The sequence below is a fragment of the Crinia signifera genome, chromosome 1 (genome assembly GCF_055691185.1).
Source record: "Crinia signifera chromosome 1, ASM5569118v1, whole genome shotgun sequence".
In the NCBI taxonomy this organism is placed as follows: domain Eukaryota; kingdom Metazoa; phylum Chordata; class Amphibia; order Anura; family Myobatrachidae; genus Crinia; species Crinia signifera.
Window position 1 is genome coordinate 128,770,530 of NC_139217.1, and position 25,276 is coordinate 128,795,805.

Consider the following 25,276-nt stretch of genomic DNA (forward strand, 5'->3'; position numbering starts at 1 on the left):
TCAATCACAGAATATCATATCCATTGGCAGTAGCGCACGCAGGGGGGGGGGGGGTTTCCGAGTACCCAGAAACACCCCCAGGAGTCTAAGGGACCGATCCCTGACCCCTCCAGCGGCACATCTAACAGCCGCACACATCGTGAGGACTTTCCAGCTACTACACAATTCCTCAAAAAGGATCCAGAACTTCAAGTTGGTAAAGTGCACTTACCTGCTTTCCACAATTCAGTGATCACAAATAATTTCCCCACCTTAATGGCAGCTGACACAGGGTTTTGTCACAAACCCAAAATAATGTAAAAATAAAGATATGGTTTTGTGTCAGCGCCTGCTGTTTTAATAATTCGTAACACGGCTCTCTTAAAAATATATATAATTTTTAATTATATCAAAAAGATATATCAATTAACACATATAATTACACATATAAAATACAATTCTAAAAAATAAAGAAAATGAATAAAAATTATTATGTTTATGTGAATCAATTGGCCATAAATGGCTTTTTGGATTTTTGTGAGTAATTCACACAGTCCCGTAGTAGGGGTAAATAATTGCTGATATTTTTATATTACCATCCTTTGGCGCTTGTTGTGATTGCCAATTCAGTTCGTTTGTGACGACAATTGGGGTTCAGTTTGCCTTATAATTTCAAAGGCTCAAGGGTCCTGAATCGACTGTCCTTCTTTCTTTTTCCTTGGAGAATTAGGGAAACTTGATAACCCAGATAGAAATGTCCAAGATGATTTTTTGGAAGGTGGACGTCTCAGGATAAAGTAGTTGAACCAGGTCACTTGTGGATTGGGGATGGGATCAGCAATGTAGGGGTCGCTCAACGCGTTTCTCCGGAACCTCTGGCTTCCTCAGGAGCAGGTGTGTTTGTGGGACTATCTGTCCTGGGTTTATATACCCACATGGCTCATTAGCTTCATTGATTCACATGTGTGTTCACAAAAACAATAAACCAATATAATCAGAGAACCGTGTATAATCTCACATATAAAAATACCTTAAAAACACAGGAGACAGATACTAGTTTAAACAGATGAATATTTTCAGAAGTGTTCAATATAAGACATTATTTTGTATTCGCTAATATATATAGCGATCACATGACCCGAAAGTGGGTCTATTAGCGATTTTCAGTGTAAAATAAGCACAAATGCTCAATTGGACGGAACATACCTGGCATGTAGCGGTTAATCATGGACTAGGCCAGCGAGGTCTGGAGGCTTTGCGCCTCTGTCTGGCGCCGATTGCCGGTATCGGCGACCAAGATTAAGGACGCGTCCCTCCGCTCCCTCCCCGGCGTCTCTGGTGTTGCTCGGCAACGCTCGGTCACGTGATGAGACGTGACCGAACGTGCCGCGCATTTCAGATTACATCAGGGAGAACAGACGTCTTACCCGGATATTCGTCAGGCGCCGCGTGCCTGTGCAACGCAGCTTATACCTCACGTCACCGCGTTCAACGTACAGGTCTACCCTAATGATCTCTGCGTCGTCATGACGACGACGCGCCAGAGACTGGTTGCCATGGTGGCATCCCACTAGGTCCGTTCAAACCGCCGCATACCTAAATATGCACCATTTAAAATATGACAATATATTTTTATATGTATAGAACCCTTACGAGATGGGGAAAACAGGGAAACAAACATATGATGAAGTTCTTTAGTGGCTCTTGTAGTGGAAAATGACACTATATATATTTTTAAGAGAGCCGTGTTATGAATTATTAAAACAGCAGGCGCTGACACAAAACCATATCTTTAATTTTCCCACCTTACCTATGTCCACTGAGGCGGGATACCTTTTTTATTATTGCAATCATTAATTCCAATTTACTTTTATTCCCCACCTTCTCCATTTTTTATTAAGTTATGATTATCATTGTTTTATTTATGTAAATGTGTAATTGTATTTATATGCATTTTTAAACAGTAAAATTTATACCTTTCATACACCATTTCATTTATTCATTGAAATAAGCGCTGCCTAAACTCGCCTTGTGCTAGTACTCTTTTCTTGTCTAAGGGACCTAGTCTGAAAGCTGATGGTCCCCTCTTTCCAGGAGTACAAGAATTTTTAAAATCGGACCTTGGGAACCGGAGATATCTGACTTCAAATCAGTGGTCCCCATCCAAGCTTGTTAATTGCACTTCCCAGTCAGATATTTCAGGTTCTGTCTGACTAAGAGTTTTTCTGAGGGCATATTCCAAAAGCTGGGACTCTCTACCTTTGAAGGACACTAGTAGCTTGTCTCTACTGTGCCCAGAACCAGAGATATCAGCCTTCCAGCAGCTGGTTACTGCTCCAGCTCCACACACCTGGTATGCAGTTTTACATACTCCTTGGCAGATTGCTCTGTCTCCTGAACTCTGATCCCCTAGTCCCCAATAGCATTTGGTAGGTGGGATTCTCTAGTTTTTTATTCCATTAAAATCTAAGAAATCTATTTCTGGGAACTGGAGATATCTGCAGTCAAGCAAGCTGTCCTCCCACCAGAAAATTAGTAATAATAAGCCCACTCCACTATACACCCCTCCTCTGCATATTAAACATCCTCTACCACCCTGGAAGTTATGTATCAGGGCCCCCTAATTCAGCCCAATGCCCCCTTCTCCCACCATCTGTGCAGTAAAGGGGTAATTAGTGGAAATTACTGATCCAGGCCCTACATGCTGAGCGGTTGATATAATACCCCCTACCAGGGACATCAAAGCATATACTGGGTCACCTAAGTGTCCATCTCCGTGCTTTGCTCCGCCCCTCTGGAAACCCCCTTCTGAAAATCCTGCGTTTGCCCCTGATTGGGTTAGTAGGTAGTAACCCCCCCCCCACACACACACACACATACACAGCAACTCAATAGAAAGATTCAGATGCACTTAATTCATATTAAATGTACATGTACTGGCTTCTGTGTGCTAAGCATTAGTTTTGATGCTTTTATGTTAACCCCTTCCCGACATTTGACGTACATGTACGTCATGGTCGGGAAGTACTTCCCGACATTTGACGTACATGTACGTCATGACTTCTAACTGTCACTGCGTCTAGAGACGCAGTGACAGTTAGGTGATGTCTGCTGTCCCTGACAGCAGACATCCCCCCTCGCCGCCCAGGGGGGGCAGGGGTGCCCCCCCGGTCGGCGATCGCTGTGATTGGCTGTTCAAATCTGAACAGCCATTCACAGCGTTTCCTGTGTTACCGGCGGCTAAGCCGCTCGGTAACACAGGGATCGGTGGTGATCGGTGCTGTCAAGTACAGCACCGATCACCACCGATGTGCAGCCCCCCCTCGAACCCGCCGGGCACTCACCCGGCAGCAGCAGCAGCTCCCCCGGCTCCCCCGGAGCGTCTGGAGCGCACGCAGCGCTGCCCTCCTCCCCCCTCCCCCCCGCAGCAGCAGCAGCAGCAGCAGCATCAAGCTGCAGAAAAAGTAAAAAATTAAATATATGCACTGAAAAAATATATTTATGTATATATATATATATATATATACACACACATATATATATATATATATGTGTGTGTATATATATGTATATATATATATATATATACACACATATATATATATATATGTGTGTGTGTGTATATACCGCACCGATTACCACCGATCGCCAGCCCCCCCCCTCCCACCCGGCAGCCCCCCTCCCTCCCACCCACCCGGCTGCCGCAGCGCCAGCACCCCTCCCACCCCCCCGCCAGCCGCAGCGCCAGCCCCCCTCCCAAAGCTGGTGACTAAAATGGGGTCACTTGTGGGGGGGTTCCACTGTATTGGTGCTTCGGGGGTCTTGCTAATGCGACATAGCACCCACCATTCATTCCACCACCAAAAATCACTCCTTCCCTTCTGAGTCCTGCCATGCACCCAACTGGTATTTTTTGGTCACACGTGAGGCATTGCCGTACTCGGGAGAAATTGGGGCACAGATTTTGGGGTGCTTTGTCTCCTTCATTCCTTGTGAAAATAAAAAAATTTGAGCCAGAACTGCATTTTTCTGTAAAAAATTACATTTTTTTACACAAAAATGCAGATCTGGCTCAAAATTTTTCATTTTCACAAGGAATGAAGGAGACAAAGCACCCCAAAATCTGTGCCCCAATTTCTCCCGAGTACGGCAATGCCTCATGTGTGACCAAAAAATACCAGTTGGGTGCATGGCAGGACTCAGAAGGGAAGGAGTGATTTTTGGATTTTGCAGCACAGATTCTGGTTGAATGACCCCCGAAACACCCATACAGTGGAACCCCCCCACAAGTGACCCCATTTTGCAAACTACACCCTTCAGGGAATTCATCAAGGGGTATAGTGTACATTTCAAACCCCCCGGGGTTTCACCAATTTTGATACAACTGAGCTGTGAAAATGAAAAATTAATTTTTTTCATTTTCACTGCCCAGTTGTACCACAATTGGTGAAACCCCTGGGGGTTTGAAATGTACACTATACCCCTAGATGAATTCCCTGAAGGGTGTAGTTTGCAAAATGGGGTCACTTGTGGGGGGGTTCCTAACTTTTAGCATCTTATGGTGCCTAGAAACCTACATTGTGCCTAAAAAATAATCTCATAAAAAGGAGGCTCCAAAATCAAGTAGGTGCTCCTTCTATTATGAAGCCTGTGGTTTGGTCACCGTGCACACTAGGGCCACATATAGGATATTTATGAAAACCAAAGAATTGGGGGAATCAATTTTTAGTCACATTTCTCTAGTAAAATCTACTGTGTTTCTTAGAAAAATGTATTAAAATTGCAAATCTGCAAAAAAAATGAAATTTTGAAATTTCACCTACACTTTCTTTTAATTCCTGTGAAACACCTAAAGGGTTAACAAACTTCCAAAATGCTGTTTTGAATACTGTGAGGGGTGCAGTTTTTGAAATGGCATCATTTATGGGGGTGTCTCACATACAAGTCACTCAAAGTCACATCATAACTGACCTGGTCCCTAAAAAAATCAGAGTTTGAAATTTTCTTGAAAATTTGAGAATTTGCTATTCATATTTGAAGCCTCCTAGTGTCCAAAAAAATGAAAAGGAGGTTGAAATAATGATTGCAACATAAAGTAGACATATGGTCTTTGTTAGTTATTAACTATTTTGAGTGGTATGTTTATTTGTCTCACAAGCAGAAAATGTGACATTTTGCAAATTGCAAAATTTTCCATTTTTTCACGACATTTTGGTATTTTTCACAAAAAAACACAGACTGTATCGACCCAAATTTACCACTAACTTGAAGTACAATGTGTCACGAGAAAACAATCTCAAAATCACTGGGATAAGTAAAAGCAAAAAAAAGTTATCCCCACTTAAGTGAAACATGTCAGATTTGAAAAAAATGGCTCTGTCAGGAACGCAAAAACTGGCTCTGTCAGGAAGGGGTTAAACAAAATGGCATTCCTACACAAACTACAGTACTTTGTATATAAGAAAAATAATATAATACTGTGAATACTTGCCTACACTCCCGGGAGGGTATGTGATTCTCTGACATCTCATCCACATCATGCCCCACATCAAGAAAACATCAAGAAAACACAACAATTATGTGAAGGGGCCGGGCTAAAGGTGTGAATCATGGCATTTCATGGTATTGGGGACTGGGCCAAATGATATGCCAGTCTGGCTCCAACCCCTTAAGTGACCAGCTGTAGGCAAGTATGCTGTGGGAATTTGTTAGACAAACAAAAACATTTTTAAAATACAACTCCATTTTAACTGACGACCCTCTGAACCTTATGTCCATGTTGACCTTTTGGTTAGCGACATTTTGACCATGTTGAAATATTATCTGTTTGGCTTTTTTGGCTTCTAAGGTTTAACTGTCTAAGATTTGACTATAACCATTTTTCCTTTGTTATTTCCAAATGCAATACTGGTGCATGTAATATAAAAAGAATAATGATGACAATTCTAAAACAAAATTAAATAGCTGATCTAGTACAAAAATACACTTTGTAGAATAAAGACAAATTTACAATATGCGGACTTTGTTTAAAATATTCCAGTCACACGCCTTCACTTCCTGATCTGATCTGTTCTCTGCGTTGCTATAATATCGTGATGTGCTGACCTGCTACTGCTCACTAGTAGAGGAAGACTTTGATTTCCAAAAAATGCTATTAACCAGGATACATTATGAAACACCATATGTAACCTGGCTAATAGCAATTGCTTTTTAAAGGGAAGCAAAGTTATGTAAAATACTAATAAAGCATATTTCACCGTTGAACCAGTGTTGCTTAAATTTTAAATATAGTATAATTGGCCTGATTCAGCTTTGTTAGCAAGAAAGCACACAATTTTTCACATCATCACTTGGCATACACCCTCAGCAAAATCGCCCAATGTGTATGCCCCTTAAGACAGGCAAAGACTGATAAAAGTAATGTTCTCACATTGGAATGTAATTACAGTTTGGCTGCTGTGTTTGTTTGGGAACCTGGACGAGAGCAGGGGACCAGTTGGCTGGATACACGAGGACAAATGCTGGCAAGTTTAATATAAGATTTATTCATGCAAATTATTACAGGTAAGTATCTATGGTTCAATGAAGGAATAGATGACTGGCTGGCGAGTTTGATAGAACCATGCACAGATCATCGTGATCTGTGCATGGTTCTGTACAAAAAAAGGGTTAAAAATAAAAAATGGCAAAAAAAATGCATGGGGTCCCCCCTCCTGAGCATAACCAGCCCCGGGCTCAAAGAGCCGGTCCTGGTTTCATAAAATCACAGAAACAAGCAAGTCGGGGTTCTGTGGATTTTATAAAACCAGCACCAGGCTCAAGGGCCGGTCCTGGTTCCCAAAATACGGGGGACAAAATGACTAGGGGTCCCCCGTATTTCAAGAACCAGCACCGGGCCCAACCAGCCAGCAGGGTAATGCCACAGCCGGGGGGGAGACTTTTTATACAAGTCCCCCCAGCCAAAGCATTCACCCTCTGACCGGTCAGCATGGGCAGGGGTCCTGGGGAAGTGGGGACCGCCCCAAAGAAGGGGTCCCCCCCCTCCAGAACTTACCTGCCCATGCCGAAGCCCGGGGCTGTCCTCGATGCCCCTGGGCGGTGGGCATCGAGCTGATGATTGTGTAAAAAATAGAGAAAAACTATTGTATACTGCTGTGGAACTATGAGTCCCAGCAAGCCTGCACCACATGCAGGGACTTGGAGAACCACAAGTCCCAGCATGTGGGGCAATAAAGGGCCCGCTGGGACTTGTAGTCCCACAGTAGCACAAATAGTTAAATAAATACACAAACACACGTACAGTACAACTTTATTACACACGGAGCCCATTCATCCAAACCTCACCTATGTTGCCACGAAGGATCGGTCCCCTTGTCCAGTAGAATCCACTGGGGTACCTGTGGAGAGAAAACATACTCACAGACGTCTTCAGCGCTTCCCCGGGTGCACTGCAGCACTGTAATCACGGTCCGGTGTTGTTTACATCTGGGGCTCCGCCTCCAGACCGGGACTTAGCCCCGCCCACCAGCCAATCATGGTCTAGCATGGGGGTTTTCCTGGTGCTGGTTTTATAAAATCCACAGAACCCCGACTTGCTTGTTTCTGTGATTTTATGAAACCAGGACCGGCTCTATGAGCCCGGGGCTGGTTATGCTCAGGAGGGGGGACCCCACGCCGTTTTTTTCCCGTTTTTATTTTTCACTCAAAATCGCATTTTTTTAAAATGTGCACATTTTCATGACTGAAAATGCGCACATTTTCATGAGTAAAAATCACCCGAAATCGGACCATATCGCACTTTTTTGCCGTGAATTCGCATCTCATTACATATGCAAAATCGCGGCAAAAATTGTGATTTTTTTTTATGTGCGATTTGGTGCAATTTTTTTCTTACGACAAAAAACGCACCCTATTACATTTCGCCCCTGGAGTCAGGGAGTGCTGGAGCTGGAAGCAGAGATAAGCAGGAGTTCATTACAGGCTGATAGACAACAAAGCACTTAGATGGTGCTGTTCCCAGAGCTGGGCTTTATAGCTCTGGCTGTGAGATGATTGGCTGAGGCATTCCCCTGCAGGGAAACTGTCCTGACAGGATCCTGCAGAGTCAGATAACAAGGAAGTATCATGGCGCTGCCCATGGAGGAGAATGGCACCAAGGCCGGTGTGGTGGGCCCGCCGGGATGCGCAGCAGGAGGCCAGGCCGCTGGAGTGGAATACCGCAGGGACAACAGCAGGTAAGCATGCCGGATCGCTGTGACAGAAGGCCACAGAGGCAACAGCAGGACGCCAGCGGGGGCATCTGAAGACGGGCAGCGTTTCACAGAGCACTGCAGGTAGCACAATGTGCGACTGGGGAGCGCTGACAGTCTCTGTTTTGTGATACAGTTGCGCTGACTCTGGCCAATCTAGTGAAGTGCTATTCACTGTTTGAAAAGTGAGTGCATACTCTTTGGATTTAAATCATGTTTTTGTATATTCTTGTGGTCCCTGAGTAAAGTCAGGTAAATATACTGAAACACCAGTATGCAATGACAGCTGGCCTCTACATTTTCTAAATATGCCCTGTGAGAGCTGCTTTTATACAGTGCATTAATGCTGGATTTTATGATCCTGGGAGGGCACCAAGGGAAGGTAAAGATGACAGTGACAGCGTAATCTGAGTAATGGATGAGACAGGTATATAATGTATGTTGTACCCTAGGGGTTGGAGGGGGTTGTTTGTTAACCCAAAGGGGGGGGGGGGGGGCTGCCGGAATTTGTGGCAGGGGGGCGATCATTTAATAATTATGGCACTGTCTGCAGTGCAAATGTTTTTGTCCATTTGAGAAGGAATTCCAGAAAACCAGAATAAGGCCCATAGAGACACGAATGGGGAGAGGTACAAAGGCACACAATGGAAGACAGGTAGAAAGAGAGCTACACTTGCAAAACTATACACACAGTTTTTTTTATTATTATTACAGCATGCACCAGGGCATTGTACTGAGATATGGTGCCCTGGCACATGCTTGTCTCTAGTTACGCTGCTCCTGATTAGCCTGGCCAATTATTGCTGAATTAAAGTCAGATTGTCAGATTCAGAAGGAGTTAATAACAGATATCATCAGCCCCGTCAGTTCATTCCCCTTACAATTATATCCCCAGGATAGCAGACCAGGCTCTCAGTAAAGAAACAAGCTTAATATAAACTTGGATTCCCCATGACATTACAATATTACACACAATCTCACACCAATATTTTCAGAGATTGTGTAGGCTTATGAATCATATCAAAAACACTGTAGATACTTTGATTCTGGGTAAACTTTAATACACAATGAAGATGCCAAATTTTATGGCTTTTCGGCCCACAAACTGTTAACAACAACAATATAATAATAATATTAATAATAACAACATACAAAATTGTAATTAAGCTAAATGTATTTTGAACTGAAGCATTAACACATTAAACAATGTCTGCATTTTGTCAAGAAAGTTCTAGAGATGCATGTGGTATATAAAAGTGCCCATAGACGGTACAATTGCTGGGTGCGATGAGATGCACGCTCCAGTCCCACATCTTATCGCACAGCTAAAAGATTATGTGCTGCACATACTTTTTGTACTATATCTCATCTAATTGCATTGCAAAACCAATGTGATGCGATCTAGGCCAAATTGTATACAATAATTGTACCGTGTATGGGCACCTTAACATCTCCAACATAATCAGAGATTGTTAGTGCATTATGACAAAGACATAAACTCACCATCGGGTATCCCCCCGGTTCACACTTTACCTGTTGACATCAAATATAACCTTAACTTTAACTTAAATAACTTAACCTAAAATAAAGACACGGACACAAGTGCTGGCGTTTCAAAAGAATGTCAAATTTATTTTGACAACTAACTCTGACTATAAATGGTGGCGGCACTAAAGAATGGTCACTATAGGAAAGGTGGGGTTAAAGATCACTATGCATACATACATCGCTGGTGATCACTCTCCCTAGTCAGCCACCCGGCCTGGTGGTGTGGCCATCCCCCGTACAGAAGCATGGCCCATGACAATGTCATGTCAAGGGAGAGTGCACCCCACTACCTACACACATACAGAGTTCTTAAAGAATGACCGTTCTTTACCGCCGCCGAAGAAGAAGAGAAAAACGGAAGGGTGGGGCTTTGTCGGACAGAGGGGGTTATTCTAATCCACTCTTTCTGACAAAATCCTTCTTAGACAGACAAAACCATGTGCACTGCAGGGGGGGCAGATGTAACATGTGCAGAGAGAATTAGATTTGGGTGAGTTATTTTGTTTCTGTGCAGGGTAAATACTGACTGCTTTATATTTACACTGCAAAATAGTTCTCACTTTGAAGTAAAACCCCACCCAAATCTAATTCTATCTGCACAAGTAACATCTGCCCCACCTGCAGTGCACATGGTTTTGCCCATCTAAGAAGGATTTTGTCAGAAAGAGTGGATTAGAATAAGGCCCAGAGGGTGATCACTCTAACATGTGATCATTCCTACCCTGTCTAAACCCTCCCCCTGCTCTGATAGGCCTTGTGACCATCCTCAAATTACCATATCACCTGACCAACAGCAAACTGTACCATGTAAGAACCCTAAGTGGTTTACTCAGGCTTAATCAGCCCTCTGTGTTTCTGGATATGCTAATACATATTTTTATGTATGGATACACTGGTTGCAGTAGGTCACATTTTACTTTTACCATACTGCCCATTTTGTTTTTTTAATGCTTTCTGAGACAGAGAGATAAATGAAGAGAACATTTCTGTATAATGGAAAAATGATTTCCCAAACTATGATGGACAGTAATCAAATCACTTAGTGTGAGAACATGAAATGCACTCACTATGTACCCTCCACCTATATTGCAAGCAATTGTAACTTGTAATGAATTATTAAACTCATTTTCTCCAAATGCTGAGCACTTATCTGTCAACTGAGATTGTATTACTTTCTTTTTTTTAATTAGCAAGTGAAAATACTAAATATAGTTACAGAATAACCATAAATGGCCACATCAGATCCATTTCTGTTGAATACATAAAAGACTGATGTTAATAAATGATGCTGTGCGGGATTGGAGGTCACTGTCAGCTTTACCGTTACTGACTGACTTACTGACTGAAAAGAGATGACAAGGGGAAGTGCACAGGGATTGGCTTTGTGAATTGAGTCATCATATACCCAGCCTGCACTGTACAATCCCAAGATTACCCACACTCTGTACTGGGGGACATAGTCACAAACAGAGGATCTATACTCTAAATACTTTGGATGCTCACAATCTCCAACTAAAGAGCCATAAGGATCTCCTATTTATTTGGCCTAATAAAATTCCAATCCATTTACTCTGAATTATATACAGGGTCGACACTGACTGACTTTCTATACTTATCTTCTATGCAGGAATATTGTCTTTAGAGCTGGGTCCATTAATAATCCATAAAGAGAAATCATTGGCTATTACTCTTATTGTGTCCATTTTGGGATAATAATTTTTACTGTGATATTGTGTATCATATTTTATATGTTTTCTGTCTTTCTTCTTTTTTAATATATAATAAATCTTTATATGAATGTTTTGAACCAACTTTTCAGATGTGTGGCGCTCTCTTTTGAGTCAGATATATCTAGAGTATATATATATTTATACAAAGTTGATTGATCTCTATCTCCTAATTATTACTATCAATGGTACCAGGAAGGAGTTGTCTTGTCCCCTATTCCAGGTGTTAGCAGTTCTCCTGGTATAGAACTACTGTAGGGATGGCAATACCGGGGCATTTTTTCAATCCCGGAATTCGGGATTGAAAAATGCCCAATCCCGGGATTGGCTTCCCTAATAAAAAAAAAACCCGTCCCGGCCGCCCCGCATATTTACTACATGTGCGGTATGGTCGGGAGGTGGGTGCGCACTGGGCAGTGAATCCAGGAGCCCCATTGAAGCCGGGAGAGTGGGCGGGCAGTGAAGCCGGATGGCAATGGGAGGGGGTGTTGGGAGTCCCCCCTGACGTCCGTGAATAGACGCTGTGCTTGCAGCCAGAGGGGCTGGGGGCATAGCCAGCAGCTCACGGAGCTGCCGGTCATAAGGTATGCCATTGTCGCTGGGGATTACGCCTCTGGTCACAGTGATGTGATTCACTGCGAATAAAGCTTGCAGACTTACAGCCCAGTCTGGGTGTGAGGTGTGCTCAGAACTGGGAGGATGGTCTATACTCTCAGGTGTCCGGGAGAACTCTCAGAAAGAAACACAGAAGGCTGATTAAGCCTGAGGCGGCATAAACCAATAATGGTTCTTCACAGGTTACACCGTGCTGTTGGTCACATGTATGTTAATGAGGATGGGCACAAGGCCTATCAGAGCAGGGGGAGGGTTTTAGACAAGGTAGGAAGGGATCACGAGTTATAGTGACAAACCTCTGTCTGAAGAAGCCCCACCCACCCTGCCCTTTTTCTCTTCTTCTTCGGCGGCGGTAAAGAACGGTCATTCTTTAAGAACTCTGTGTGTGTGTAGGTAGTGGGGTGCACTCTCCCTCGACATCGATTGTCATGGGCCATGCTTCTGTACGGGGGATGACCACACCACCAGGCCAGGTGGCTGACCAGGGAGAGTGATCACCAGCGATGTATGTATGAATAGTGATCTTTAACCCCACCTTTCCTATAGTGACCGTTCTCTAGTGCCGCCACCATTTATAGTCATAGTTTTAGTTGTCAAAATAATTTGACATTCTTTTGAAACGCCAGCACTTTGTGTCCGTGTCTTTATTTTAGGTTAAGTTAGTTAAGTTTATATTTAGGTTTGTCAACAGACAAGGTGTAAACCGGGAGGATACTCGATGGTGAGTTTATAAGTGCACCAGGGACTGTTGTTTTAGGCTGCTGCACCAATTACTCTTTTTTGGCTCTAATGATGATAGCAAGAAAGCATCAGGTGGATATGAAAGCATATCCACCTACAATTACCATGAAGGTTGTATGCAATGTAGAGGTGAGTAAACACATCTCCAGCTTAAAGGAGGATAAAGCATATGGTGCATTTCTACTCTCTGTCTCACTGAAAAGCTTTGAGCTGCAATCAAATCAGTACAATATTTGTGTTTTCTACTGACTTGTTCCAGATAATTCTCCACTTTTCAGTTTTATTTATAATCATAACGTCAAGACTATGTGATCAATCATTCCAAGTATGTAAAATGTGATATTTTTAAAACAGGTGCCTTGTTATTGAAATGACAGCTGTCTGAGCCTTTCTCCAGTAATGAACCCAAAGGAAAGGAGCTGTATCTGAAATGTTTTGTGAATGCTAATAAAGCTGTGATATTGCAAGTGCATTCCTAGCATGTACAAAGCACTACTGACTGACACCGGATGACAATAACCGACTAGCAGAACAACAGCTTGCCATCCAGTGACAGGGCTACTGCACTAAGGATGTCATTCTAAACTCTAGTGCCAGGCTTCCAGGCTTGTCAGCCTCTTATGCACATAAACTGCTGTCTAGTATGGATACGGGGATAAAACAATCCAGGCAACCATGCTTTTCCTGTCTGATAGTTTTTACTGGAGATGTGCCAATATTGTATGTCAAATCTTTGTTAAACATTATAATATTATTTATATAGTAATCGACAAAGTAAAAATATACAGTTACTCAGAAAAAGGAGTCGTTATTCATCTAATGGGCCTAAATTCAGACTTGTTTGCAGTGCAAACTTGCTGCAGCTGGAGATGAGATCCCTGCACTGTATTACATGAGTGTGACAAAGCATATGCCTGGCTGGGGCCATATTGCTTGTTTCCTAGATTGAAATATATTGAAATAAATATATTACATTTATAAAACCATACCTCCCAACTGTCACGATTCCGTCGGGACAGTCCCGATTTTCGGGTCCTGTCCCGACGTCCCACCCGCGGCAGGCATTGTCCCGCTGCGGGGGGTGGCAGTTGGGAGACCCCCCAATCTAGTAGAATAGACGCTGTGTGCATGCGCACAGCGTCTATTCTCGTATGAAAATGAGGTCGCGGCTAATTAGCATAAGCCGCGCCCTCATTTGCATACGCTTCGCCGCACGAGTGTCCCTGTTTCATCCGGACACAAGTTGGGAGGTATGATAAAACACACCAGTGTTTATTCACTAACATCTTCCTAACACCGTATTGATGATTGATAATGACTAGGTAATGACTTGATAAGGTGAAAAGAGCCATTCGCATGTGTTTGGAGGTCGGACGGGCTGCACATAAGATAAATCAGCTTTTTAACACATTCGATTTCTGTGAACTCCCTCAGCAGCTCCCAGGGAGTCCTTTTACCAGTGATACATCTCATGTAAAAAAACGCATGTAAAAATGGCACATCAACTCCTGGGGAGCTGCCAGGGAAGTTCAAGGGAAATCAGGTCTGAATTGTGCCTCCAACAAGCTACGACACACTTACACCAATGCCAGGGGCCAGATATAATGATACCCAAGTTGGCCGGAGGTGCGGGTTCCCGGCTGAACGCAGACATATTTTTAAATACGGCAATCATTTTCAAGGCATAGTTTTGTCTTGTAAATAAATGCCGCTTTAAGGAAATGTCAGAGTTTAGCCAGAAACCCGCACTTCCGTCCAGCTTGGGTGGGCTGTAGGACATCATGCTGCCTCAAAGTTTCCAGTTCCAGGAAATAGGATCAACTTAGGACATTTTTCTAGTACATGAGGTCACAACGTACATCTACAGCCATGAGCTTCTCCATGTGTAAACACAGTAACAAAGTGCCACACTATGTTATTGTTGTCATTGTCTGCCTGGAGATTTCACTAATCCCAACTAATGTCTAAAATAATGTATTCTGTCATGCAAGTCATTTGTTGTAATTATGTCCAGGACAGCATAGTCCTTATTTGTGTGCATGCAAATGACTATTGAGCACACCGTTAGCAACCCATTCTTCAGCCGCAATTGTGCAATCTTACTAGTATAAGTAAAGGGGAGAATGTAGATATATCACAACTGATGTGCTCTTTACCCATACTTGCCTACTTTTGAAAACTAGTTTCAGGGAGATTATAGTTGGTAGCAGAATTTTGCACAGCGCCCCACTTTAAGGGCGTTTCTACTTCCATATATGGAAAAATTGTGAAAAGAGATTGGGAACGTGGTACCTAGAAGCCTTAGTGTGTACTGCTACATCTAATACCCCTTTCACACTGCACTTGCTAAACGGTATATTGCAGTTTTTTTCCCATTTTAAAACGTTTAAGGCTGCAGTGGGAAAGCACCAGAGTTGATTTACCGGCGGTTAAAGATAACCGGTATTTCAAAACATTTAAAAAGCAAAGTCCTACACGTTTCAGAGCTGGTTTTTATGCCGTGAGAATGGCTCTGAAACGGTATTTAGTGAAATCAACAGATTACAGACCTGTGATAGGCTGTCCCCTGCATTCTGCCTTGAAACGTGTTCAGGGAATTAAACGGGTTGACTGATGGTATTTAAGCGGTATTTAAAATGGTAATCATTATCTACTGCAATGTGAAGGCTCAGACTCGTTTTAAATACCGTTTCAAAATACTGTTTTTAAAAATCTTTAGGCAGTGTGAAAGTGGTATGAGATTAATCTTTTAAAATTACTTATATCCAAATGTAGATGAGCTCCAAAGCAGTTAGTAAGAGCTACTATACTTGCTAAAGTGCTGGGAAATGGTGCTGATGATTCAATGTACTGTAATTGTATCTATCTCTCATTACTTTTTTTAGTACTGCTTTCCTAGCACGGCGCCCACGATCTAGATTGTATGTGTGGGGCTGATCTCTCAAGCATCTCATGCATCTTATGTGTTTGTGTGGCATAAGATGCATGAGATGATGCAATCGACGAGATTTTTACATTGGAATCAATGTAAAAAGGCCCCAAAACCCCAATTTTAAAAACCCCAATGGCCCCCCCATTGTTAACGCCAGCCCACTATTGACGCCAACCCGAAGCGTGGCGAGCGCAGCGAGCCCGCGAGGGGCGGCGGTACGTGTCCTCTGACCTTTTCATACCCCCACTATCCACGTCGGCGCGAAGTTGATTTTATATAGTGTGGCGAGCCCGAAGCGTGGCGAAGGAATGCGGAATACATGTAAAGTGGTCCGCTGCGCTCGCTGCGCTCGCCACGCTTCGGGCTCGGTGGTTCGCTGCGCTCGCCACACTATTTAAGATTAACTCCACACCGACATGGATAGTGGGGGTATGAAAAGGTCGGAGGACGCCTACCGCCGCCCCTCGCAGGCTCGCTACGCTCGCCACGCTTCGGGTTGGCGTTGCTAGTGCTGGTGGCGTTAACAATGGTTATTGGGGGCTCACGATTTTTTATCTCATGGATCTCATGCATCTTATGGATGCATAAGATCCATGAGATTAAAAAATCGGGTCCATCGTGTTGATTGTATGCCTTAAGTACCTTAAACGTAAGGCATACAATCAATGAGATGGGCGCCGTGCTAGGAAAGCAGTACCCAAAAAGGAAGTACAGTTTCCCCAAAAATGTAAAGGCCCATACACACTAGAAGATTTTCATTTCAAAAGACTTTGGCAAAAATCTTTGATAGATATATCATTCACCAAAGTAATGCGTACACACTCAGCTATTTTCCCAAAGAGCAAAATATTTTCAGGAGGCGAAAGACTTTGCTGAAAATCTTTCATTAAAAGGCGATTTACATAATGGTCTGGGTTTGAATTCCAAGGGCGGGAGCAGAGGCCATTGTATTTAGTGTATTTCTGTTCTTGGGGCCTGATTCAGAACTAATGTAAACCCCACCCTACGCTGCCAGCTAGGGCTTTCTTGATCTTTGCCAGGGGTTACATGCTCTTTGCAAGGGGTTTCATGCTCTTTGCTAGGGGAAGTTACTCGGTGCACTGCACTCCTTGGTAAAGGAGACAGCTGGAGCAGAGCGGTGGGAAACCCAGATGTCTCAGAACAGGTCTATCTGGCCGTGGTGCAGCTATTTCAAATCATGTGCTGGCTTGTGACTCGCAACCTAATCGAAGCTTGCGGCGTGGCAGCGCCTGATTGGTTGCCTGGCCGCTGGCTCCGATTGGCTCAGGAGTCGCGAGCTGGCACGTCATTTGAAATAGCCGTGCCACAGACGGATGGACCTGCTCTGAAACAGCCAGGTATATATTACTGGCTAATAAATTCAGTAAATAATAATTGGTGGGTAGTGGTGCAAGTAGTATATACATTGTTGGCATGTACCAGCAATCTATATATTACTGGCTTAAGAATATCAGTGATGCCAGTTATATATACATTGCTGGCATGTGCCAGCAATGTATATATTACTGGCTTATAAATATCATTGGTGCCCAGTGTTGCCAGTAATATATACATTGCTGGCACATGCCAGCAATGTATATATTACTGGTTTAAGAATCTCATTGGTGCCCAGTGGTGCCAGTAATATATACATTGTGGCCGGGCGGCAGAGCTGGGACCCAGGAGGACAAGTGCGGCGGATTGCAGGGGAGCGGGGCTCTGCAGCATCCAGCCGCAGCAGCAGTCTGAGTGGGGTGGCGCGGACCAATCCTGCAGGGAGTATGACAGGCGAGGGGGTGGGGTGGGGGGCAGCGGGGCGGTCCACCGGGCTGAAAGTGGTTAATCTTTCAGCCTGGCAGGCGTACACACGGCAATGATGGATGAAAAACCATCCATTATCGCCACATCTGCTAATAAAACCAGCAGATGAACCACTTTCCTAGCGATGATCATCTCTGGGGCATTTTCAGCCGAAAATCGTCAAGTGTGTATGGGCCTCAACAGTGTAATATGGGCTAGGTGAAATGAGGGAGATTGCTAGACTAATAAGGGAGAGAGGGAGATTGCTGCAATTTCAGGGAGTCTCCTGCAGAATGCAGGAGGGGAGGTAACTATGATGTAACAGTGTAATGTGGGCTAGGTGACATGAGGGAGATTGCTAGACTAATGAGGGAGAGAGGGAGATTGCTGCAATTTCAGGGAGTCTCCTGCAGAATGCAGGAGGGTAGGCAACTATGTCTTTACCTTTCCCTCTTATGAATCACCCTATGACAATGCCATGCACTCGTGCATTTCTTTAATAGTACAAGGGAAGTATTGATTAGATATTTTTGTTTACATTAAAATATAATTGCTGCTGAATTATTTATTTTCCCCAGAACAAGCTATTATCTTCCATACACTGCTTTATCATTGTACAACTACTGTACATATGGAACCTGTAGCTCTCCATCTTTATTTTGGTATTACAAGTATTAACATAGATGTCCACTCCCTGCAGACATGATTGGGGAAATTTACTTAGATGGAAGTTCTGTTTCACATGGAATGTTGCTATGGGCAACTAATCAGAATTTACTTCTCATTTATTTAGCACTTTCTAGAACAGGGGTGGGCAATAAGCGGCCCTCCAGCTGTTGATGAACTACACACATCCCAGCATGCCTTGCCTTAGTTTTGCTATTTGGCCATGCAGAAACTGATGCAAGGCATGATGCGATGTGTAGTTCATCAACAGCTGGAGGGCCGCTTATTGCCCACCCCTGTTCTAGAAGGTAATAGATCTGATTGGTTGCCCATGGCAACATCCCATCTGGAATAGAACTACCATCTTAGAAAATTTCCCCCGGGGAGCCCAAAATACCTAGAGCAGCTAAAGAAACAGTTTCCAGAATCAGAGCATGCAGAGATCTATGAGGAAGTTAAGCCATGCTAGGGGATGCAGTACATTTTTTTTCATGTTGACCTATTGGGGTCGACCTTTTCACTGTCAACCGAATGAACCAAACTCAAATGGGATGCAGGCATCAGGGCCGCCGACAGGGGGGTGCCAGGGGTACAGCTGTCCCGGGCCCCCAATGGGCTGAAAGCTGAGGGGCCCCTCTTTCCATGGGTACAAGAATTTTTAAAATCGGCCCTTGGGAACCGGAGATATCTGACTTCAAAGCAGTGGTCCCCATCCAAGCCTGTTAATTGCTCTTCCCAGTCAGATATTTCAGGTTCTGTCTGACTTAGAGTTTTTCTGAGGATATATTCCAAAAGCTGGGACACTCCCCCTTTGAACGACACTAGAAGCTTGTCTCTACTGTTCCGAGAACCAGAGATATCAACCTTTGAGCAGCTGGTTACTGCTCCAGCGCCACACACCTGGTGTGTAGTTTTATATCCTTGTTGGAAGATTGCTCTGCCTCCTGAACTCTGATCCCCTAGTCCCCAATACCATTTGGTAGGTGGGATTCTTTAATTCCATTAAAATCTAAGAAATCTGTTTCTGGGAACTGGAGATATCTGCAGTCAAGCAAGCTGTCCTCCACCAGAAAATTATGAATAATAAGCCCACTCCACTAATCACCCCTCTGCATATTAAACATCCTCTACCACCCTGGAAGTTATGTATCAGGGCCTCTTCATTCAGTCCAATGCCCCCTTCTCCCACCCCATCTCCCACTATCTGTGCAGTAAAGGGGTAATTAGTGGAAATTACTGATCCAGGCCCTACATGCTGAGCGGTTGATATAATACCCCCTAACACCCGCGGGACATCAAAGCTTCCCCCACCCCTACCGCTGGAGGATCGGTAGGAGCCCTAATACATTGCTATGCCCAGGGGTCTACACTGCTGTTGACGCCCCTGTATGTATATATATATATATATATGATTGCAGTTTCTTCTATGTGACTGTGCACCCGCAGTATTGCTTTTTCAAGTGTGCAGATTGTCTCCAACCACATATGTATATATATATATATATATATATATAATCAGTATATATATATATATATATATATGTGTGTGTATATATATGTATATACATATATATATATATACAGCAACAATATGCCTGCACTCAGGGTAAATGAGATCACTGTTAGGTGCCTTCCCAAAAAATTCAGTACAGTAGTCCAGCTGGGGGCGGCACTCAGAAGAAATAACAACTCGATCAGACAGTCATAGATGAAGAAAGTGTATAATAGCGCCAAGCGCTTTCGGGGAATATCCCCGTCTTCAGGGCATCAATACACAGATGCCCTGAGGACGGGGATTTTCCCCGAAAGTGCTTGGCGCTATAATACACTTTCTTCATCTATGACTGTCTGATCGAGTTGTTATTTCTTCTGAGTGTCGCCCCCCAGCTGGACTACCATGTATATATATATATATATATATATATATATATATATATATATATATTTTATTATTATTATTATTATTATTATTATTTATATACATTTGGTCTATCTATAATACTTTAACTGACCCGGCATATACTGGGATACTGGGTCACCTAAGTGTTCATCTCCGTGCTTTGCTCCGCCCCTCTGGAAACCCCCTTCTGAAAATCCTGTGTTTGCCCCTGGCCCCGGCCTCTGCAGGGGCCCGGGCAGCTGCCCACAGTGGCATGGCACCCCCCCCCTGCACCCACTCAGTATCCCCCACCCGGTGCCGGCGGGCAGGCGTGCACAATACCCAGTGCAGCCTGCACAGCGCCGAGCCTAGGATACAGAGGGGCTCTGCAGGCTGCACTGTGCAGTGAGTGCTCTGAGTCCCGGAGGGAGAAGATGCCGCACCGCCTCCACTTCTAGTAAGTATTAGTAAATGGGGGGCGGGGTGCCGGCATGCGATGGGGGGGGTGCCGGCGCGCGCGAGGGCGCGTCGGCACATGCAGGGGGGCGGGGGTGTGCCGCTGGGGCCCCGGGCTGAAGGTCAGTCCCGGGCCCCAACATTACTAGTGGAGGCCCTGGCAGGCATTACATGCCAATTAATAATACATAAGGAAGAGAGTACAGACGTATATAGGATTCTTCTATTTCTATCTATCTCTTTTGTTACTACTGTATTTAATCCATGCCAGTTTACATCTAATCAGAATGCTAGGCCCGGATACTTGGAAGATGCCACACAAAGCGTACCATTGATTTTACATTATACAAAAAGGAGGTCAAACTGGCAAACATCCATTCTACAATCCCCAATGCAGATTTGGACCATGACCTGCTCCTTGTGTTCCACAAGTTCGTCCAGAATTGATGATCTTTAACCTTTACCCCTCTACCAAAGGACATCGATTTAACACAAGCTCAGAGATGTTGGAGATCAGAACTCAGTCTAAACTTTTCCTCTTGGTTCCTTTCTGAGGGACTTAAGGTGCGTACACGGATAGATTTGCCAAAAGATCTGGGCGTTCCCGACCGATTGATTTAAATGAATCATTTGAGAGAACATCATTCCTGTAGAGTAGATACCCCTTAGGACTATACCCATTTTACATGTATATATCTTTATATTTTAATATCCATGTAAACCACAGTTTTTATGTGTATTTCTATATATTTTTATGCCTCTATTTTTAACTTGATTACTAAATGTCATCAGTGTTATATCTTATAATATATTTTAAGACAATTGTTGTTGTAAATTCACCGCCCCTCCCCCCTTTTTTTTAGGACTGGTAGTCTTTTATGTATTTTAATTAATAGTATGTATAACTGTCCATATAATTGAGCTCCTTTTGTACATATATACAAAAACGGTAAAATTATGAAAATATTTACATATAGTCAGTATTTTAGTGTAGTATAATAATTTTATTTATTTATTACATTCCCTATATTAAATAATATTTATATTTCATAATTTATAATACAGATGTGAAACTGGAAGGTATGATATTGTTAAAACTCTCCATTGCTTCCCTTTGACATATGGGACTAGTCGCTCATATTTTGGCATAGCGCACAATGCAGGTGTAATTGCTATATAAACAATGTATACGCTTATCTAAAATGTCAGCTGTATATATATATATATAGAGATGTAACCCTAAGTCATGGCGCATGAGCAAAGTCATAAAGCAACTGAGTATAAGGATGCGAGAGTCATGACAACTCTCTTGCACATTCGCACTTTTGAGCAGTATCCGTGATCGCAAATCCAAAGAACGTGGGTTAATGTGATTTTCCTGCGTGTGCGCACAAAAGGATTTGCTGCACATCGCGTTTAAAACCATTGAATACTAGCCCATATATCATTGCATACGTATTGGGAGTAATAACAGTACTTGTAAGTTGTTGTTATTTTTAAGTACAATTTTAAAACATTTTAAGAATTTTTTTTGTACCTTTTGCACTTTCATTAGATGTGACATTTTTGTACCTTTTGCACTTTCATTCAATGTTCTGCTCCAGAAGAAGCGATGTGGGTTGCTATCTTAATTTTTCTATTTATAGTGAGGTCTGCTCAATAAGGTACCTATAATTTATTGTGACGTACCTCTACCTTAATTTAAGCTAGCTTATACTGAAATAAATTACACCAACACAAAATAAACCACACAGATAATAATACAAATAAATAAATACACAGACAAAAAAGTGCTAGATTTCAAAAGGTCAACAGGCATTTATTGTTTGGTGACCATGTTTAAACTAACTTTAACTACATTTTGGAGCTGGAATTTTCATCTTGGAGGGTGGCTGAGAGAAAGTAGCTACCAACGCCAACCCAGTCAACTTGATCTTATTCCAAAATCCAGGAGGGGCTCACCACCGCCTGCTACATGCATAGCCTGCATTGTGAGGGACCAGTGCAACATTTTCAGAAAAAATTCCAGGATGGCCTGAAGGGGCTACCAAAAGGCAAGAGGAAACCCCCTAACCAGTAATACATACTCTCTATGATGTACACTCCTCATAGGACACTTATTACCAGACTACCACAGTACCACCCACCTGAAGCTGAAACTAGCCTTTACACTTGCTTCTAACTAATTGTCCCAAAATATAGGGCTCTTATGTGGCATCATGCTTATTCAGCCATCAGCCAGTTAAAGCAGCCATTTTGTGTGGATTATATTTGGAAAATGCAGTCTTAAAGGGTTTCATTTCACCTTGTTTTCACAAACTGAAATAAAAAAAATACTTTGCACAATAATAAGAATCTATGTGTTATTTATGTTTAGCTTAAAATACTGAGACTTCAGCACTTCCACAATAGCTTGACAAGTGTCCAGTATTATCTTCCCCAATGCCTGAGGTGAGATCAAGGAGCCAAACTTCAGATCAGCCAGGGATCTTCCAGTAGCAAGGAACCTGAGGGTGACTGCCAGGCTCTCCTCTGCAGAAATAGGAGTCCTAATATTGGTATACTCTGTATATAGGGAGTTACAAGGCCAAGCAATTCCTGGAATGTGTCTTCATCCATTCGCAGGAAATTGTGGTGGTCAGCGGGGTTGCTATCTTGAATCACAGTCATGAGTGTCATATGGGAGTGAGTGTCCCTCCTCATGAGTCACTCCTTGCTCCAACAGGATCTGAACACCTCCTGCCCTGATTCCTATGGTGTTTCAACTTGAGATAAATGTACAACAGCGCAAGTTGGTACAAATAGGAATCCATGATGATCCAAAGCTCTCAACACAGTTTGCTAGCAAGCAAAAGCAGTGCAGTTCCCCCCAAAAAGCAGGTATAAACCAAGCCTCTCCTACAGCAGAACTCCACTGAGATAAAATGGTGGGCACCTTTTTAACCTATTTAGTCACACCCACTATTTAAATTTTATGGTAGACAAGATCAATCTTGTGTGTTTTTTGAAAAATGATAATCGTTAACGACCGGTTGTTAACTAGTAATCATTTGTTCAATCATTTAACATTTGACACCAAATTGTTTGTGCAGGAGTTCAGAGGAAATCGTTAAAGAGATTGGTTCATTTGCCAAATCTATCCGTGTGTACGCACCTTTAGTGACACATATGCTGGCTCATCCATATAAAAAGTGCATTGTGATACATATGCACCTAATATTCTTATATATTAAGTGTATAAACAACTACACAGGACAACCTAAGGTGTGTTCAAATTGGGTCAGATTTATTTTAAATTAATTACTTAATTTATTTTTGTAAGTATGGTGGCAGATAAAGAACATATGAAAAAATAAGAAAACAATAAATTATGCATTAGGTACATTTAGGCCTACAATATATGAAATTATGAAAAAAGCTTACCTTACTAATAAACAACAAAAATGACAGCTGTTCATCCCAGCACTAAACAAAACCATAACACTAACAGGATTGGAGGGAGGAATTTCCAGAAGCAATAAGAAGTAATGCTAACCCACAGCTACTAATAAGATTTAAAAACCACACCCCCTGTACACCATAGGCTATCATATAATATAAAATGCAAAATGCAACCTTATGTCTTAAAGGGGACATGTTCAAACACAGCTTGGGTTTTAACTGTTCTCGTGCATATCCTGAGCCGAGCCCTTCATGTGCTTGTATATACGTGTTATAAACAGCAGTGCAATCTGTAAGTTTGGATTTGGTGGAGAATCTTAGCACTAATTATGCCAGTGCTTTCCCATGCTTGTCCTATATTTTATAATAACATAAACCAAGTGGTATGATGTTGATACTTTTCATATACATAGCATCTGTATTACCTTGGGAGATTATAAGTACATAAATATACATTAAAAATACCATATAGGGTAAATTTAGGAAATACAGCAGCATCCACCTCCACCAGTAGAAGCTAACACCAGCCTCAGAAACATGAACCCAAAAAAATAAAATTAGATGGTTGGTTCACATATGCCCCATTAGGATATTCAGCAAGTGACAAAAAAAAAAAAATATTACTTGAATGGAAGTCATAAGTATAAATTGGTGCTTACATTTATTAATACAACAGTGCAATTGCACATCCAAAATATAATTGACCACATTCAAAAAATACAAAACATAGTGGTGATCAGTAATAACTATAAGAGATAAGGGGCAAGTCAATGCTTATAAGTGCAGTCACATAAACACACCCCACAGTGCTCTGGGGTTACTCCATACTACAATTTTGTCCATCCTAAAATGGGTGGAGCAAGTTTTTTTTTACAAAGTTCCAGTTTTTCCTTTTCTCTGTGTTTGAGAGGCACATTTACTTTATGGAGGTATACCTGGGAGTAGAGAGGAGAATTGAGTCTCAATGTGTCCTAAGCATTTCACAATGCCAAGTCCAGGTTTTAGTGATGCACCTTATACATTATTTAAATGACTGAACCGGTTAGTTTGGGAGGATATTTGTGGAGCTAGGACTGAAATGACATGATTAAAAAGGTTAAAAGTCCTTTCAAAATAAGGTCACGCAAGTTAATGGAACATTTTAATTGGCAAATACATTTTTTACGTGTGATAGTACCAAATTTTACTTCATATAACTAGTGGTTAAAGTGAGGGGGAACGATGTGGAACGGAGTTCAACCAC